The following is a 22,229-nucleotide window of genomic DNA, read 5'->3' on the forward strand; positions in this document are numbered from 1 at the left end:
ATTGATGAATGCACAATGGATCTCCTATCCTTAGGAGGATGATGACAATGCACAAAGAATGACTATAAAACTGCATTACATTTAACACTAGAATTGTGGACTGAGTAAATGTGATTCATTTCAAACTTTTTTGCTACATATATATAAAATAAAAATATTTTAATTAATTGTAATTTATTAAAGTTTAAATTTAATTAAAATTTTTAAGTAGAATACTTTTTAAAAATATATGTTAATTTTTAATACTGTAATGAAATATATTTAAATATTAATTCCTTTCCTCTATCCACTTTCTCATTTAAACAATTTTTGTAAATTTTTAAAAAATAGTGAGCAAAACAATAGTGAAAAAATCTAGTGTTAAACGAATTTCTAAATGATTTTAATTAATAAAATGTGTATACCATTCCAACGATGATCTGAAACACAAATAAAAACAAAATTATATAAATCATTGTTATATAAAAATTACTATTATAACTATTGAGAAAATGTTTAATACAAAAATTGACTTACGTTTTTCTTCATTGACGAATGCACGATGGGTCTCCTACCCTTAGGATGACGATGAGCACATGTTTAAACCGAATAAAAGAAACTTGCGAGTTTCTTAACCGAGCAAACGAAACTTTAATATACGACGATCAACACTGAATTTACTTGTCGACTTGTTTATATTTTATTTTAACACGATGCAACACACGAGAACCTCATTGCCTACGCGCTCGATTGCAATGATTTTCTGAAACATAACAAGAAAAAGAACAATTAATATCATTATTGTAATAAAAATCCATTGAAATTATCATAGAAATGCTTGATAGTAAAATATACTTACTTTTAGTCTTCGTTGATGACTGCAGGATGAGTATCCTACCCTTAGGATGACGATGTATAAAATAAAATTAAATAAAAAGTCTGAAAAGCTGAAACAAACTAAAGACTTTATTACAATATTTCCTGTAAATCATTTCTAAAGGCAGGGCACACATTAAAACTATTGAATATTTTTGATTAAATATTCAATGGAAAATAGAAAGAAATAATTTAATAATCTATGAGAGTTGATCTAATTAAAAGTTAAAGTTATTAAATATCTGTGAAATTGATCAAAGTATGCAACTATTTGCTTGCAATATTACATATCAAGTATGCAATGTTAGTATAAATATTAATTAAAAATCTGTAAAGTTGTCTAAATAAAACAGTAATTGTATCAGCAAACTCAATAAAGAGGAACATAAAAAATAAACGAGTTTTTATATCATTCTATGCAATGAAAAGCTTTTTAAACTATTAAAATCAAAACGATAACGTTAGAAATAAAATTATTAAATAATTTAATACACCTCATTTTCGTTTATGTTGTCTCGTCGAAGGATAGAAGACGAATACGAGATACGTTATTATGTAACCTTGTTAGAGGAGATCTCGGTAGTGTCGAATGCTCGGCTATTATACCTATGTTATCGGCTGTTTACGTTTTGTCGTCGGTTCGAGAAATTCCTGGAAATAAAAATATACATTTATAATAACTTATATGTCGAGTGTATTGTTTTCTTATTCTTCCTCTCTCTCTCACACTCTTTCTCTCTCACTCTTTCTGTAGTATTTCTATATGCTTATATGCTTATACTTAAAAAAACTAATGCTCACCTCGCCGTATATGGAGAAGATAAAAAAAGTTGCCCCAAGATTAAAAGGTTAGTGAATTCGTGTTGCAACTCTCCCCATGCTCAAAAAGCTAAAAAAAGTAAAATATGAAAAAATTCACGTATAAAAATCTTGGATATAACATTCGTTATATATCATTTAATATATAACAGTAAGGTGTACATTAAAATATTAATTGAAACAATTACCTGAAATTAACGGGATAACAAAATCCGCTGCAAGAAGTATACAGATGGCAGATTAAAAAATTCGAAAGATTCGCCATATTGATGTGCATAAAACAGACGCGTAAGACTGGCGCGAAAATACTGCATGCGCGAAAATGTTGCGCAGTAGATCTTCTTTCCACCTATAATAAAGAGAAATTTCGAATGATTAAAAATACGATATAGGACCACAAAAATTGTCAAAATATACTCAAAAAATCCAAATTGATCCTTTTATCCTTTATATATTATAATAGGAAGGTGGTAACATTACAAAATATCTTTTAATTACCTGATCTTAACGGGACGATGACACTCCGATGTGTTCTCCACAAATGACGCCATGAAACTGAAGAATTCGGACGAAAGCTTGGCTGTGATTGGCTAATTCATTTTTTTGACCATGAAAAGGGTCCTCACAGCTTCTTACACGGACAGAATCTGACCTTCTTCATGACCACGCTGGTCAAACTACATATGATAATTTATTTATTAAATAAATTAAAAATCACTTCTATTTTTCTAATAAATGTACACGTAACTTATAAATATTCTAAAAATAATGAATTGAATAAAGACAATGTAGACATTACAAACACTTTGTCGTTTTGCACAAAAGAATACAATCGTATGGAAGAGAATTTTCGATATAAAAATGCCTAATATGAAATGCAGCAAATGAAAGAATAAATTCCCAAAATATGTATCGATAAAGCATCCCTACAATTTAAATACTTTCAGAGATGCATAAGATATGCATTCTTTCAAAAATATTGGCAATAACGTTTATACATGATTCACACGAAGATTATTCCACATGATTTTATATGCTATAAGATACTACATTCTCTTTATTCTATTCATTATTTTTAGAATAATTATGAATAACGTGTACATTTTATTTGTAATCGAAAAAAGAAACATACTTTTATAACATATCAAAATTATTTACCATTTAATGTACGTTAAAACATATGAAATGTTTAAACCAATGTATATGCATAGAAACAATCTGAAATGTAATTAGAGAATATTAGAATGATTAAATAATTGTTAAATAATTAATATAAGTGCATATTGTTATCTAATAACTTATTACATATAATCTATGTACCTTTCTCTTCAAAATTCTCCTTTTAACTGAGACATTATCCTCTATGAAAATGCTTTTATTCAATGTTGGTTATGTTATTTTCCAAATGTTGCCCATGTATGTAACAAAATAAAACATTCCAATTAAACAGAGATACACATTATAACTCTCTAATTTTTATACTATTTTCACTATACACAATACTTTACACAATTTACTTGTAAATATTATATAAATAATGAATAAAATAAAAAAAGAATGCATAATAAAAACATCTGATTGCATAAGAGAAAACAATCATGTAGAAAAGAAACATTGTCAAAGAAATTTTAAAAATAATTGACAATCTATCGATAGCCACCCGTATAAAAGTAAATCTCTATCATAAAGGCGAGTTTTAACGTTAAAGAAGCAAATTATAGGGACTTTTCTATTATTGGCAAGCGATAGATTGTCAATTGTTTTTCAAATTTCTTTGACAAGGTTTCTTTTCTACATGGTTGTTTTCTCGTGTGCAATGAGGTAATGTTTTTATTCTGCACTCTTTTTATTCTATTTATTATTTTTATAATGATTACAAGTAAAAGTGTGTAAAGTACTAGTAAAAAAAGTGTAAAAATTAGAGAGTTATAATGTGTATCTCTGTTTAATTGGAATGTTTTATTTTGTTACATACATGGGCAACATTTGGAAAATAACATAACCAACATTGAATAAAAGCATTTTCATAGAGGATAATGTCTCAGTTAAAAGGAGAATTTTGAAGAGAAAGGTACATAGATTATATGTAATAAGTTATTAGATAACAATATGCACTTATATTAATTATTTAACAATTATTTAATCATTCTAATATTCTCTAATTACATTTCAGATTGTTTCTATGCATATACATTGGTTTAAACATTTCATATGTTTTAACGTACATTAAATGGTAAATAATTTTGATATGTTATAAAAGTATGTTTCTTTTTTCGATTACAAATAAAATGTACACGTTATTCATAATTATTCTAAAAATAATGAATAGAATAAAGAGAATGTAGTATCTTATAGCATATAAAATCATGTGGAATAATCTTCGTGTGAATCATGTATAAACGTTATTGCCAATATTTTTGAAAGAATGCATATCTTATGCATCTCTGAAAGTATTTAAATTGTAGGGATGCTTTATCGATACATATTTTGGGAATTTATTCTTTCATTTGCTGCATTTCATATTAGGCATTTTTATATCGAAAATTCTCTTCCATACGATTGTATTCTTTTGTGCAAAACGACAAAGTGTTTGTAATGTCTACATTGTCTTTATTCAATTCATTATTTTTAGAATATTTATAAGTTACGTGTACATTTATTAGAAAAATAGAAGTGATTTTTAATTTATTTAATAAATAAATTATCATATGTAGTTTGACCAGCGTGGTCATGAAGAAGGTCAGATTCTGTCCGTGTAAGAAGCTGTGAGGACCCTTTTCATGGTCAAAAAAATGAATTAGCCAATCACAGCCAAGCTTTCGTCCGAATTCTTCAGTTTCATGGCGTCATTTGTGGAGAACACATCGGAGTGTCATCGTCCCGTTAAGATCAGGTAATTAAAAGATATTTTGTAATGTTACCACCTTCCTATTATAATATATAAAGGATAAAAGGATCAATTTGGATTTTTTGAGTATATTTTGACAATTTTTGTGGTCCTATATCGTATTTTTAATCATTCGAAATTTCTCTTTATTATAGGTGGAAAGAAGATCTACTGCGCAACATTTTCGCGCATGCAGTATTTTCGCGCCAGTCTTACGCGTCTGTTTTATGCACATCAATATGGCGAATCTTTCGAATTTTTTAATCTGCCATCTGTATACTTCTTGCAGCGGATTTTGTTATCCCGTTAATTTCAGGTAATTGTTTCAATTAATATTTTAATGTACACCTTACTGTTATATATTAAATGATATATAACGAATGTTATATCCAAGATTTTTATACGTGAATTTTTTCATATTTTACTTTTTTAGCTTTTTGAGCATGGGGAGAGTTGCAACACGAATTCACTAACCTTTTAATCTTGGGGCAACTTTTTTTATCTTCTCCATATACGGCGAGGTGAGCATTAGTTTTTTTAAGTATAAGCATATAAGCATATAGAAATACTACAGAAAGAGTGAGAGAGAAAGAGTGTGAGAGAGAGAGGAAGAATAAGAAAACAATACACTCGACATATAAGTTATTATAAATGTATATTTTTATTTCCAGGAATTTCTCGAACCGACGACAAAACGTAAACAGCCGATAACATAGGTATAATAGCCGAGCATTCGACACTACCGAGATCTCCTCTAACAAGGTTACATAATAACGTATCTCGTATTCGTCTTCTATCCTTCGACGAGACAACATAAACGAAAATGAGGTGTATTAAATTATTTAATAATTTTATTTCTAACGTTATCGTTTTGATTTTAATAGTTTAAAAAGCTTTTCATTGCATAGAATGATATAAAAACTCGTTTATTTTTTATGTTCCTCTTTATTGAGTTTGCTGATACAATTACTGTTTTATTTAGACAACTTTACAGATTTTTAATTAATATTTATACTAACATTGCATACTTGATATGTAATATTGCAAGCAAATAGTTGCATACTTTGATCAATTTCACAGATATTTAATAACTTTAACTTTTAATTAGATCAACTCTCATAGATTATTAAATTATTTCTTTCTATTTTCCATTGAATATTTAATCAAAAATATTCAATAGTTTTAATGTGTGCCCTGCCTTTAGAAATGATTTACAGGAAATATTGTAATAAAGTCTTTAGTTTGTTTCAGCTTTTCAGACTTTTTATTTAATTTTATTTTATACATCGTCATCCTAAGGGTAGGATACTCATCCTGCAGTCATCAACGAAGACTAAAAGTAAGTATATTTTACTATCAAGCATTTCTATGATAATTTCAATGGATTTTTATTACAATAATGATATTAATTGTTCTTTTTCTTGTTATGTTTCAGAAAATCATTGCAATCGAGCGCGTAGGCAATGAGGTTCTCGTGTGTTGCATCGTGTTAAAATAAAATATAAACAAGTCGACAAGTAAATTCAGTGTTGATCGTCGTATATTAAAGTTTCGTTTGCTCGGTTAAGAAACTCGCAAGTTTCTTTTATTCGGTTTAAACATGTGCTCATCGTCATCCTAAGGGTAGGAGACCCATCGTGCATTCGTCAATGAAGAAAAAACGTAAGTCAATTTTTGTATTAAACATTTTCTCAATAGTTATAATAGTAATTTTTATATAACAATGATTTATATAATTTTGTTTTTATTTGTGTTTCAGATCATCGTTGGAATGGTATACACATTTTATTAATTAAAATCATTTAGAAATTCGTTTAACACTAGATTTTTTCACTATTGTTTTGCTCACTATTTTTTAAAAATTTACAAAAATTGTTTAAATGAGAAAGTGGATAGAGGAAAGGAATTAATATTTAAATATATTTCATTACAGTATTAAAAATTAACATATATTTTTAAAAAGTATTCTACTTAAAAATTTTAATTAAATTTAAACTTTAATAAATTACAATTAATTAAAATATTTTTATTTTATATATATGTAGCAAAAAAGTTTGAAATGAATCACATTTACTCAGTCCACAATTCTAGTGTTAAATGTAATGCAGTTTTATAGTCATTCTTTGTGCATTGTCATCATCCTCCTAAGGATAGGAGATCCATTGTGCATTCATCAATAAAGATTTAAAGTAAGTATATTTTTGTAATAAATAATTCCTTGAAAATTTTAATAATTTTCTGTAATAGTAATGATATTAATAGTATTGTTTTTTATTTCAGTTTCAGATTGCAATCGTGCACGAATGGCCCATGTTAAGTGACCAGGAGTGAAATTTTTGTTCTTGCATTTGACTGCGAGCAATGCAGTCTTTAAATTAGTGCAGTCTAGAATCAGTGATCGGGCGAGTAATAAGTTAAAATCAAACGCGAATTAGAGTCAGTGTTGTTCGTCGTGTAATAAAATTTTGGATTCGCGATAAGAAACTCATCTATAGTTTCTTATTTTCGTTTATACCGCGTTTTTAGATTCACGCGAGGTGTGCATCACCGTGATGCCATTGAGCTTCGTCCCATAGGAATGCATTGTAAGTATTCATTTTTATTTACATTTTATTCGATTTTATTTTATATGATTTTGGATAATATTCTAGATATTTTATCGTTCTGTTCTATTTTATTTTACAGATATAACCATGGATTCTCTTTCTTTCAAAGATGCTGGATGAATTCTTCGATGGATCTTCGATGGATCTTCTTCAATGGCAAATCGAGTATCGTCTTTCATGGTCAAACTACAATACTTGCTGCGAAGTAGGAGTGTTTTAGAGCCATCGCAGAACTTCATAAACCGTGAGTTTTTATTTAAAGTCCCTCCAGTGCTCAATCATGCCGAGGATGAAAGGTCCAAATCGGCACGAGTTACTGGTTGCAATTATTTAAATAAATTATTGACGAGCACATGAGTAATTCCTTTTTAGGAGTTACTCATGAAAATTGTATATTTTATTATATGTTTTATTGTATGTTTTATTATTAGTTCAGGATAGGTTTTCTTGTCTCATCGGTTAAATTCATTTAATTAAAAATACAATTAATAAATGCACTCTCTTCTTTATTACGTGTTAAAAGCATGTAATAAATGTCTTATATGCTTCATTGCTTCGTACATAGATTATCTAATCGAAATTAATTTTGATATATCAATACTTTGATATTTTAAATAAATGAGCAAGAAGACAAACTCATTCGCGACGGATAGACTTTGGCAGTTAAGTGGCGGCTCAAAGCCCAGTTCTTTAATTAGAACAGCTAACTTAATGAAAGGAGTCATCCGAGGTTTGCAAAAAATATCCATCATTATTGTAGAGTCTTTTAATACATCCTTACCTCGAAACTATAATTGTTTCATATGGGGTAACTTTTTTTTTCATTCGCTTGTTTAAGTCATTATTCACCAAATGACTTGTAGAGTCCTTAGTCGTTTAGATGAATTTTTATTCAAATGTATTTATATGTTTATGTCTTAATCATATTTTTTAGATCAGGATTTTCAGCTTCTAATGTACTAATCTCCCGTTTCTCCCCCCATACTCTCTGCGTTCTCATCTATGCGTTTGCCCAGGTGTTACACGTATGGGTGAGAAACAGTTAGCGTGGGTGTAGTTTTAATTTTTTCCCCTATTGGCGGCTGTTATTGTGCTAGTGATTGCACGATGTACTTTACACCTGTGTGTGCGTATTAGGTAGTGTGTATTGTACATCGTTTCGCGATATTTTTTATTCATTTAATACATCATTAAATACTTAAAGCATTACTTCTACATATCTATCTTCATTCTTATATTTATATTAAATATTTCTAATTTTTTTGATAATCGTTTGTATAGTAGAGTTACTGCATTTATTTGTGGAAACTTTGATATACTTGTATATTACTAGTATGCATATAAATATACTAGTGTATACTTGTATTTTTGCTTTAGTTATTTATGCAATAATCATTAGCCTTTGCAGTCGATTACAGCAAAACGTACGTATACCCATTAGCATATAAGTTTAGAAAACGTGGTTGAGCTAGGGTGTCGGAGGTGCCCCGGGGCATGCTCTCTAGTTTAGACTTTTGCACCCTGGTGGTATGTGTGAGAACCGTGGAGTGAGTGGGTGGGTATGAATGTTTTTTCTTAAAAGGGGTAAAAATATGGATAATAGGCAGGCAGGTAGCATACTTCTTTGAATGAATGTGAAAACTTTAATTTTAAGTAGGTAGGATCCAGGAAAGGCATTAGACTTCTTACTTCCACTCCGGAGTGGAAATTCCGCCTCCTGGTTTATACAGAATTGTTACAAAATTTGATCATCTCATTTTATTATGCTTGATTTGTTAATTGATTTTGTAACTATTCTGTGATCTTTATTATGTATCATGATTCAAAGGTATTTGCAACCATTTGAAAGATTCATTTCTACTTCTAAGATTCTATCTCAAACGAGATAGAGTCGAATCAAATTCGCAAATTCTTTGATGCATTTGATACTTAGTTTTAAGTATTTCAGGATTAGCACTACGCACTATCGCGATTTCGTCTTACAACTAGAAATATTTTATATAATTAACTAATAAATTATTAACGAATTAATGAAATGAAAGTATTGCAAAAAAATGCATTACATTTATTGCAATTTTTATTTCAATTCGATTTTATTACTCGATATTAAAAGTGCGAAGTGTTATTAGGTCATCGAGGGAAATTATTATCTGCTTGGACATTCGATTAAATGTTCTCGTGTATGATCAATGAAATCTAAGTTCATTGATGGTCCACGAGTTAGAAAAGTAAACGGGAAATGTAAATTAATTTTTGAATAATTGAGAATTAGAATCATAACAAAGTTCATTTGCAAAATTAGTATGAAAGATCTTATCTTGCTCGCACGTAGGAAACGTCCAAATGCAGTTTTCATAGAATGAAGAAAGAAGAGGCTTAATGCCGAAGAGGCCCCCACTTAATTGTGGCTCAAGAGGGCAACTACAGGCTATTGAGTTATTTTCTAAGGTTCAACAGCAAATTCGAACCTTTAGAGAATGGCTTTCTAGTCATATTTTATATTTTATTGTTTTACTTTTTTGCTCGTCATTAATTTCTAATTGTAATTGGAGATTGGAGATGAATTGGATGATGAAGATCTCCTTGGGACACCAAATTCGTGTCTATATCGTCAAAAAGATGCACATGTGTTTAGTTAGTTCGAGTCAAAAATTTAATTATTTTCGTATTTTAAAATTTTAAAACTTAAATAACGTTTGATAAATATTACAGTCATTTCTCTTTTCTTGTTTCGTCTTTAAGATTTTTCATTGCTATCGTATTTTATTAAATTTGTTATTTTTTTTCTATATAATGCAGTTTTAAAGTATTTCATAATAATTAATAGATAGTATTTTCTTTAGTAACTTATTACTTATACTTTTCCTTTTTTTTATATATATATATTTTTTGTAAATATAAAATCACGCGTTTAAAATTTATTTTTTTGCAACGTAAATAGAAAATTCATTTGAAAAGTGCATCCGTGAATTGGACGATTTATATGTTAGGCTATTGCATCACTTGATTCTATAATTAATATAGTTTTCTTCTTGTTACAGGTGATCGTCGATGGATTTAACAACATACCTTTTTGATTCTCCTCCATTTGATTGCCTTAAATGACTATTTTATAAATTATATATATATAAATGCATTTCTGAAGGCACACACATGTTTATACACTAAATGTTATATATATTTATTTAAAATTATACTACAAATATAAATTTAAATATTTATAGATATGTACAAATGATAAAAATAGAATTTTATTAGTGTCGTCAAGAATTTGTTTTCCTTAAGTATATAAATAGGAGCATTACTTATTTATTTAAAAAATTTATTCTTTCTACTACTTTTCTAAATATGAAATTGGTTTGTTTCCATTAACTGCGGACGTATAATGAATTGAAATCAAACGCGAGTTAGAATCAGTGTTGTTCGTCGTATAATAAAATTTCGGTGTCGCGATAAGAAACTCATCTATAATTTTTTATTTTCGTTAATAACGCGTCTTTAGATTCACGCGAGATGCATCACCATGGTGCCTCTGGGAGAACATTCGCATTGAAGATCATAAATATTTTGTTCGAAACAGTTGATTTTAAACAATTTTTTTTCTCTCTTTGTTCTTTTTTCGATTTGATTGTAATTTTTAAATGTTTATAATATTCTCGAACACCGTTAAAATATTATGTAGAAGAAATAAGAAATTATCATAACTAAGTAAGGTTATTTCACTCCGCATGGGTCACCGGACTGATAAGGTTGTAATTACGTGATAGAATTCATGTATAAAGTTGGAAAGACGCGTAGAAGGTTGATAAAAAAGGAAGAAGAAAAACATTGATGATCGGTTATGCAAAGTTGCAAGAGATCGTCACGCTCGATTTAATCTAATCGAATGGACACATGCATTACTGTATTATTTCTTACTGTCTTCGCATAATGCATTTATGTTTTCATCTTTTTTTCTCCTAAATGTATTTAAATGTTTCTCTTTCTCCCTCTTTCTCTTTTTAAACTATGCGCTTAGATACATATAGTTTTAGCTCCCTTAATGAACACTTATGCATATCATATTCGCTCTTTTATACTAGTTGGAATGTTTTTAAGTCGCAGCGTTGCATTACCGGAAATCTAATTCTCTCTTTTTTTTCTCCCTATGTCTTTTTTCCTTTCTCTTTCTTTTTTTTCAAGTGGTATAGGCATTTCTTGAGAACAATGCAGTAGCGTGAAAGCGGTCAGGTTCAGGCAGCTTTCGCGACTTCGTCGTTGTAATTGGCCACGAGTTTGTTCTGCTTTTTTTTTCATGCCAGATATATATATATAAAAAGAATAAAATAATTCTATTATTTCTTATACGTACTTACACGATTTTTCGTTTCTTTTTTTCTAATTTTATTAGTTCGCCCAAAAGTTATCTCCTTTTTTTTTTTTATAAAAGCTGTACATGATAATCTTTGTTAAATATTATATAATATTATATAATTAGTATTATATTATAATATAATATTAAAAAAAATAAACTATAATTATAAATTTGTATATTTTAAAAAGTAAAATGATATTACTAAATATAATAAATATCATTGTACAAAATTTAGAGAAGAAGAAACGACTTCTAATTATGTACTATATGGTATTCCGTACTTCAGTGTCAACTACTCAGTGACGAGCTCCGATCACAGCGATCACATTTTGTTATAAACGTCCCGGAGCGAAAAGGTTAAAAAGTTTACAAAATACCTTCTGTTTACAAAAATTGATAGTATCGTTTAGTAGAACCAATATAATATTTATTGCTCATCGTATTTGAATGTTCGAGAAGAGATAGAAGATTTCTCGTCATAATCTTTGTTCTTTTTCTTTGTCATCGGAGTTACTCGACGTTGAATCATCGACAAAGAAAAAGCGAGAATATAACATACATGCAAGAGAGAGAGAGAGAGAGAGAGAGAGAGAGAGAAAAAGAGAGAGAGAATCTTTGGAGTGCATCGAGATCGTAGGACGCCCTGATGACATTCTATGTTGTATGCGACAAAAGTGACCTTGGAGGTCAGTGATCACGGTCGACCACGTCGCTCTCGCTAGGGTAAAGGCCCTCAAGGTTAGTTGGGCATATTGGGCACGGGGAAGGTGTTTGTATCTGCTCGTTTCTCTCTCTCTCTCTCTCTCTTTCAGTGACGACGATCAATAACTTCTTCTAGTCGTTGTAAAAAACATCGTTGGAAGGTTGTACGCCCCTTTCTGCTCTTCCTCTTTTGCATTACATGCACCTTCGAAACTCGAGTCACAGTAATAATATATAAATAATGAAATGCCAGCGAAAAAGAGAAAGAGAGAGAGAGAGAGAGAGAGAGAAAAGTCCACGGTCAACGACAATCCCAAGTTCCAAAGATATACTTCATCCTTGAAACACGAATAAAATCTGGAATAAAAAAATGAATCTCTTTCAAGTTCTTTTACATGTTCGATCTTTCTTTATTGATTCGGGTTAATATTTTGATTATTAACGCTTTATAGTTCGAATTTTTTCCAAAGAGATTTTACAAATATTTATAAAGTTTGAAATAAACAGATATTAACTCTTAGTGCTTCGCACATTTTTGTATCGCTGCTTGTAATTAATTATGACAAGTATTATTTTGAAATATTTACTCAGCGCGAATTTTTTAAATTTAACTACAGATAACAATTGTCAATGCCGAAGATAACGTAGCATCTTAAGCATATTCATGCTAAAAACATTTAACGCGTTAAGGGTTAAACTTTAAAAACAGATTCATAATTTATTCCATGATTTTCCAAGATATTTCAATGTATTCCTATATATTTCTATATATTTCTATATATCAAGCTGGAGTTGATATTTGGAGAGAAAATAGAGATAATAATATAGTATACAAGCCAATTTTGTTGAAAATGATACAAGTCCATTTGAATCTGCAAAATACTTTCTTTTTGTGTAACAGTTTTATTAATTGTTATCGAATAATAAAATGAATGAAAATAAGGTATTTATATTAAATGAAAAGTAGGATACAGATAATATAAATAAATATATTAATATGAATATTCTTGTTAACTTTTATAGAAATATCGTATCTTTGATTTTATGTACGACGAACATATTCTTGCATAACGTGAGTTCTCTGTTTTTCTATGATATTAATAGAGAACGTGTGTAGAGTAAAGGGTAAGTGTGCATAAAGGAGGAAAGATAGATGGAAAGTAGGTCTTTAGAATCCTAGAATCAGGCCATTTATATGCTCCTTATTATTCCTACTTGTTCTTCCTATCTTACTTTAACGAGTTATAACCTGAATAAGAATAATACTTTTATTATCTAACCAACCTATTGTTATCAGCCAATATTCAGTTAAATTCGAGTATTCTTAAAATAGTATCTTAACCTAAGAATGTTTTGGGGATTGAAAGTAGGTCAATCGTTAGTTAATTTGGTATTATACTTATTGTTATTATATTTCGAGGAATTTCAATCAAATGATCTATTTCGTTGTAATATCGATGATAAAATACTTTTGATAAAATGAATAAACTTCAAGAATATCTCATAGTAAGTATAATATTATATGTATAGTTTAATCTCATATATTAACAGATTACGTATATCTATTTATTATATAAAAGTAAATGTGAAAGAAAAAAAATGTTTTATAATGATTATTCTGTTATTATTGTACAGTTTATAGGAAGAGTTTGTAGGACTATTATATTAGACGTTGCGTTAGAAAATAATTCTATTTTGATGAAGGTTAAACTAAATTTGGTGGCTGGTGTTCATACATAAGTTTGACACCAGTGATGTAGAAAAACGTGGGTGGTGGGTCATAGATAGTCTCTCATCTCGATCGACTGATGGCCAAGCCGGTCGTTGGCCTGAGAGGAAACGCGATGTCAGAGTACGCCGAGTATGTTAGCTTTTCGTCGGAAATGAGATTATCTGGTAGCGAAGAATAAATGACCAGATTGCTAGGCCTATAAATAGCTTCTAACTTTTAAGTGGCTGCAAGCAGCTGTTGTAGATTATTCGGCTTTAAACCGATACGATTAGGTATATCGAGTTTTACCGATGAACGACACGCGATGTTTCTTTTTTAGATTTTTTCTTTCTGCTTCTTCATTTGCTAAATACATGCATACCACCACCTAATGCATGCAATATTTAATATGCTACTTAAGTTACTTCTACATATATATCAAATTAAAGTTGCACCCTATCAAAAAGATGTGTCAATTTGTATATTACAATGTGTATAAATGTGTATTTTGTATTATTTTCATTTACTACAAACCCGTAGTTTTGTAATGACGTCAGGAAAATATAACTTCAGATTCATTATTTTCTTCGAAATTTGTCTATTTCTTTTCTTTAAAACTTTATTTTCATGTGACACATACTTGTGAATCCAAGATTGATTTGGATGAACAAGTTATAATTTCGATGATTACATGATCGTTGATAACATATCGAGAATATCTATCGAATAGATAGACAAGAAAAAAATAAATAAAAAAGTTTTTTTAAATTTGTATTATCTATCGACAACTTTGATAACTAGATTAGTTGTGAATCTTTATATAAAGAATTTAGGAAGCAACATTTATCGTTAGAACAAAATGAAAAATAGAAAGGCTACTTGAGATATGATTTACTTATAATCAAAGAAAAAGAACTTCATTTTGTATTGAATTCGTGATTGATTGGTATTACTTATTATTTCGACTATTACATAATCGCTGATACAAAATCATATCGAGGTTATCTATCAAATTTCAAATAAAAAATAATTAAATGTTTTATCAAAATATTTGATAGGTCCAAATAGATCCGGATAGATCAGGATAAATCAGTTACCGTTAGGAGCAAGGAGAAATAGAAAAAAAGAGCCACCTGAAGTTTTATTTGTCCTCGATTAAAGAAAGCTCCCTTTCGTAAATACATCGAGGGATGAATGGAAGGGGAAGAAAGTAGAGATTTGTGGGCGTATAATGGGAGATCGATATAGATTGAGAAATCGAGGTCAACATTGGATAAAAAAATCAACCCTCTTTTTCTTTTCTCTTTCTAATTCCCCTCTTTCTTCTTCCTTCCCCTATCCCTATCCGTGTTTCCGATGGTAGGAAAAATAGAGGTTTTCGGGTCGATGAATGTTAGAACCGTTCTGGTAAGAAAAGAAAAATAAGATTTAGCGGATCTTCTCTTCCTCTCCTTTTTTATCTTTTTTTTTTTTTTTTTTTTTTTTTTTAAATCGATTTCCTGCCACCTTCGATCAGCATTCATATCTATCCTTCCTTCTTTTGTGCTAACTCCTTTATGCTAGACGCGTATAGCCGTATCCATATACACATTGGGCGCCGCTGTTCACATTGTGCGGAACAAAATGAAATGTCTCCGTTACGAGAGCTCGACAGAAAAAAGATGTAAAAAAAGATGTAAAAAAAGATGTGAAATAATATGCGGGTTTATCTTACTACTACCTTACGATATAACGCGACTCGCGTTACGTTTTCTTTTCGTTACTACGTAACTGTAAAAAAAAGCCCACACCGTTATTCTGCCCAGTTTTTTCTCATTATTATTTGTATTATTAATAAAATAACAAATATATGTATATTACAAATTCTTACAATAATACAAATAATTCATATTAATTCCAGTTAGGAAATATTATGGATAATAAATTACTCTAATTAGAAAATCGATCGGAGACTCCGTTATCGTAGTCTCGTGTTTCTTTGTTTTCAAAGATAAAGCAAAGATCCTCTTGGAATATGATCTAACGCGATATGCGTATGTATACCTTATGTATATTCGTTCGAACAACGATTATTATATCGAAATGACGTAGTTTAAAAAAGAGTCAAGTTGCGACAGACCAAAGATAGTACTACATCGGCTATTTTATATCTCTCCAAACGACGACCTTGTTTTTCTTCGTTCTTTTCTTTGCGCAATTACTCGTTTGTTACGCGTGAATCATCGGAGAAGTGGTGGTATTGTAGATCCTAAGGAAATCCGTCGTAGCCATATGTTCTCGTTGCGAAATTTTTGATTCCTATCGGCGTATAACCCGACACAAAAAAAAAAAAGAAATAAAAAGAAAAATAACAGAGAAAGATAAAATTAAATAAAGACCGACAAATATTGCGTGATTGCGTGATTAGGTGTGCGTAAATACGTTTTGCATCTTTCGCAATTCCACCCCCTCTCGTTTTCTATCTCTCTGCGTTGTATCAGTGTTCGTTTCCTAATACTTTTTTCTAATGCTTTCAATAATGTTAACGATAACTTTTGAAAAATGAACTTTAAATAGAAAATTTGAATAAACATTAGTTCATTCTTTTGGTCGTCTATCGATCACGTTTTAGAATGAAAATTGATAATTATTTGATAAAAGAATAAATTCGTGTGTCCACTCTTTGCAAAATTTATAAAGAAAAGATATTAAAAGATAGATATTAGATAGATATATTTTTAACACGGAATTTTAGTAACATAACAACCATGTTATAAGGAGATTACATGTACATTGGCAGATATTCGAGGTGCATAATCGATGTGCATAATAATCGAGATGAAACGGAAGGATTTCTTGCGAATGATACGCAGCCGCTATTTCTCTTCTTTCTCTCTTTTATATCTATATCTACTCAGTGGGTAACACGGTACCAGCAACGAAGAAGTTAACGGTGTTCTGCCCTCGATAGCCGCCATTGTGAAACTACATATTATGACAGAGGATCCGTCCCGTCGCGTGTACCGCTTCACCACGACGCGACATACTTACTTCTTACACCGCATCGTTGTCTTCTCTTCAGCCACTCTTCCTTCCTTCCTTCCTTCCTTCCTTCCTTCCTTCCTTCCTTTCTTCCTTTCTTCCTTCCTTTCCTTCATTCTTTTGCTTCTTCTTCTTCTTTTCTCCCTCTTGCTGATCCGACTCATCATCATCATCATCATCATCCATTTTGCATCATCGATGTCGCGTCACTTTCTATGGAACCTTGTATCAGATAAATTTTTTTCCACGTGTTTTCTTTCTGACCCGCTCGATTTATGTACCGATTTTACTTTCAATTTAATTGTGTAATAGTTGTTGTTACTTAAAAAAAATATCATTTTTATATTATATTTTTCATGTCGATGACAATCTAATAATGAAATATTTTTCATAAAGCAAATTGGTATATAATTTAAATAAACAATAAAAGTAGTTAATAAATTCAATTAGTTTTATTTTGCGTCCACTTTAAAGGGAAGTTGGACAGGTACAAAAATTAGAACATATTGTTTTGATCTTGTTTGACGTTTCGTTCTTGTATTAGGATTTCTTTAGCAATTATAAAATATAAAAATTACATAACATCAGAAATACATTGTTCTTTGAAACTCTAAATATATAATAATATTTTTCTATTTATACCTTGATCACACATTAATGTTCCGAGTCTTCTATGTATTAGGACTACCGGAAAGTTCTGTCCATTCTGACAAACACCGGTTCAATTTTTCATCACTAGGGATAAGACATTTAAAAAAAATGCAATATACAAATTGTCATCAAGCTGTGATAAAAAATTATAAATAATGATAATTGATAAATATTAGTCAATTAAAGAGATATGAAAATTTATTACTTTTGTTTTATTCTAAAAACGGATAGAGAGAACTTTTCGGTAGACCTAATATTACTAAGAGACATACATTAATATTTTGTTTTTTATAACACATAAACTAGACCAGCACCAATAAATCGTGATTAATTAAAAATTCGTTTTTAACGTCATCAAATTAAAATTAAACATGTAATTAAACAGTAATCAATCTAAACTAGTGTCTAATAGTTTAGGTATCTTACTACTGTAGTGTCATCTATTGTTATTAAGTCCTATTGTTGAATGGTAGTTAAATTCAAAAATTTCTTTGCTAATAAATATTTCATTTTATAGCGGAAGTTTAACTTTGTAATTAAATATAAACTTACAACAATTTATTCTATATTAAAATAATAATTAAATATAAAAAAACAAGAGATATTTGTCCTCAATGGATGTAATGGATTGAGAAGGAAGAACATGATCGTTTTTATCATCAAATGAATGAACGAAGGAAACGTAACATGGACCGGAAGATAATTACGCTGAAATCATTGAGTTATCGTGGTTGGTTTGAAAAAAAGATAGTAAGAAAAAAAAAAGGAAAAAAGGGGAGGGAAAAGATGGGCTTCCAATAAGACAGTCTCTCTCGCACAGACTGTTCAGGATACGTTGGCGACATCTTCTATCGCATTACGGACATCCTGCATGCTTTGGGAGGAGTCTTCTCTTCTACCTCCTCCCACTATATACGTTATACGTACATATGTCGTTAACCTCACATACGAGTGTGCGTTGGAAGTGGACCGATAACGGGCCCTCGCTTTTGTCGTTCATCGCGATGGAAGTGGAAGTGGGATTTCGATGATCCATCAAACCGTCCGTGCTATCTGTAATTTCCGCCGATAAGCAAGTCAAGTACCATTCGTAATACCATTCGTAATACCACTCGTATTCATTCGTATGTATACATATTACAATACGAAGAACTTTTCAAGAAATCATCATATGCGTTACATATGAGATCCGACAAAGTTTATGTTCGAAATATAATGTATTAGGATTTCGACTTGCACAATCTTTTCATGGAAACCACATATATGTGTATAAGATTAATAGAAATAATATAATCAAGTTTTATTATATATATATATAGTTTACAGTTTCATTAGAGGATATAAGGTGACAGGATATAATGGTGACATAAACGTGACATATGCCAAGGCCTTTTAACGAACACGAAAGAGTTTAATTTCGTAAGATGTTTGGTAGCAGCATGGCAATGACCGCGAATCGTGACGGTGTTCGATTTGTCACGCGATTTGGCAAGAACGGAACACGAACGATATTCGGGAAAAAGTTGAAGTTGAAGGCGAAGGCGAAGGCGAAGGCGAAGGCGAAGGCAAAGGCAAATATATGGAAAAAAGAAAAAGAGAGACGATCGAGGTCGGTGAAAGTGGGCGATGAACCCGGGTACCAATGCCGGACCAGTCCCGCATTACGCTACTTAACTCTCTTACGTTTCCATTTAACGAGCACTTCGCTCGAACGCCATAGAATTTCAATGTGTCTGTAATCCCTTTTCCGTAATAGCCGTTTTTATCGTTTTCTCTCTATTCTCTTCCTTCTCTTTTACTTTGTTTCCGTCTACGTCTCATCTTTTTCTTTCTTTTCGAATTCATAAGCTTTAAACATTCGTATCGGTTACGATTTGCATTGAAACAACATTTCGGCTAATTCCACGACGTCATTCGAAAACCGCATATCCAAAATCTTCCATTACACGGAACTTAAAAATAAAGTATACTTCTTATGTGTAATAATAATCCCTGCGTAGTCATAATTTTTTGTATTAAATCCACTATAAATAGTATTTTTGTTATAGTAAGTTAAACTTTTTAGATGTACTTAAAAATAAAATCTAAAAATAGTTAAATCAGGGGAACGGTACAGTTAACAGCGTTTATATCTCGTAAAGGAAGAATTCCCGCGCTTATGTTTACATGATCTTCTTTCAAACTTTACTACCTATTTTTGAAACATCCTTTATATACTAACCATAAGGTATACGATCTCTTTTCCAATGCATCGTTTAATTTACAATTAATCACCGTATTAAAGTCGTACTTTTCAATAAGAAATGCGAAAATAGACACTGCGAAGAATGTCTAAGAGAGAGAAGGGTTGCGTGTGTATGCCTTCGTGCTTGGACTTACCCTTAAAATTCAAATGGATTTTCGAAGGTTAAACCTTCGGAAATTGAAACGGAGAAGCGTTTATAGGATGGGGCTATATGGTGGTGGCTATTTTCGTCTAGACACCCTCTTTCCTGCGCAGGAAGATCTTCTCCTCCTCCCTCCTCTCATTCCTTCCATGGTTGTACAGTGCAGGGTGTTGTGTCTCCCCTTCTTCCGTTCATGCCATCGTAGAATCTCTGCTTTACAACTACTCGATGGGATGCTCCGTCCCTTGCCTCATGCGTAACGCTCGTTTTGAATTTTCCGTGTTAGGGCGTTGTTACGTGTTGAGTTTAAGAGTAACCAGGACGCACTACGAGACTGTCTCTGTATATAGTAATATATAACTAGGGGAATTTTTTCTACGATGAAATGTGTACTGTCTGTCATTTGAGTCTTTTTTTGTAGCAGAGCAGTTTCAAATTTTCAATTATTTCTGTTTTTCTTTTAACCAGTTAACTTTGGCGCACCGTTGTGTATCGTGAAAGTCGACAGATTACAAGTCGAGGTTAAAATTGCTCATTTTCAAGATAAAATGAACTACAAATAAAAAAAATAATAATTTAAAAATTTTGAAACTTTTCTTACTCATTTTGAAATTTGAGAATATGTTTCGTTATTCACAAAAATTACAATTTAAATAATAAATGGTTATTACTTTTTAAGTATGACGGATATAGTCGTCAAACACACTTAACTGGTTAAAGAACAAACAGTTTGCATTGTTTTGTTAAGTTCATCAGTTAGTAATGTGTGTAATGTGTGTAATATGTACGAATGTATATCTACACGTGGAAAGAAATTTTTGAGATTTTATTTCTTCGCCTTATTACTCAATTGTTGGATCATTTACTGAGAAAACTATTTACGAACTCATATGGAACAGAATTTATAACATATATAATAAATATTACTTTTATGTTTATGAAATACAGTTATGATTTATGTATGTGTGGATAAAACTGCATGCTTTTATGTATACAATATATGCATGGTTAACATAATTTACATTTATATAGTTACATTAGTATGTACTTAGATTATATACATTTATAACATATAATATATATAAGAATGTCTATTCCATATGGAAAGGTGGTATCGCTTACGCAAGTGCATGCGCGAACGTACAGTAGTAAAATGAGCAAAGAATGGTCATAGAGAATGCTGCAATTCGCATTTAACAATTAGTTGCTTAACTGCAACAATGAGGAAGCAACCGGTCGTATTTCTTCCTTCGCTTTCTCAAGTATATATAGTATTTTCTGAACATAAAAGACCCGTCAAATACGTCCAAATTATTTCACATATTTTCTTATTTCAATTCTCTGCGTAATATGTGTGTTGTCTATTTGTATGAATTCTCATATGTATAATATGGTGTGTAATTTGATAGAGGTAATTTTAGTGTCGATCCAATTTAAGATGATTACATCGGACGCTAAAAACTTTAAATAGATATAAGATAAATAAAGAAAACATGTATGTATAGAAAAAACATTATATGCTTCGAATTTGTATACATATATCGTTGATTCACGTGGTCGTCAAATTCTTATTTAACGTTGGACAAGGTCGTTCAATTCTGCTCGATTATAATCATTTCTTCACGCGATCCTTGACTTTTTCTCTACGCTTTCACGAGCACATATGTAAGAAATCATACTAGCTCGTTTACATCGTAAGGTAGATACGTAAGAGTCGTAAGAGTTGTAAAAAAAATTGTACGAGCACGCGAGACACGCGTCAATTTTGTTGAGTTCATTGTGAAATCTTGTTTTCAAACGGGATGACATCGCACCTTTATGAGATATTTCCTATGGCTTGGCAGCTTACGCTTTCTTTTCTACGATTGACGATTGATATAGATATATGTATATACACATTTAAATATATAATACAAATATATATATATATATACTCTTATAGTGTTTTGCATAGGCAAACAATTAGCGTAATAAAGCGGATTTTATTTGGAATTAATTTTGTATTATATTAAATTATACTCCCACATTTATATGCCTAGAGCCACCTACTGTATGTGTATAAGCTCACTTACGTATCATTTCATCGTCTTATGCTATTATATTGCAAAATAAGATCAGACATCGTAAGTTGGCAAGCGAGTATCCTAATGTTACTTATTATAAAGATGAAGCGTTAAATGATGTTAATAATGATGAGCGAATAATGATGTTAGAGTCGTACTACACTAGAGAAAAT

The sequence above is a fragment of the Polistes dominula genome, unplaced genomic scaffold (assembly GCF_049000335.1).
Source record: "Polistes dominula isolate Pdom_NZ unplaced genomic scaffold, Pdom_raw_medaka contig_18, whole genome shotgun sequence".
Lineage (NCBI taxonomy): Eukaryota > Metazoa > Arthropoda > Insecta > Hymenoptera > Vespidae > Polistes > Polistes dominula.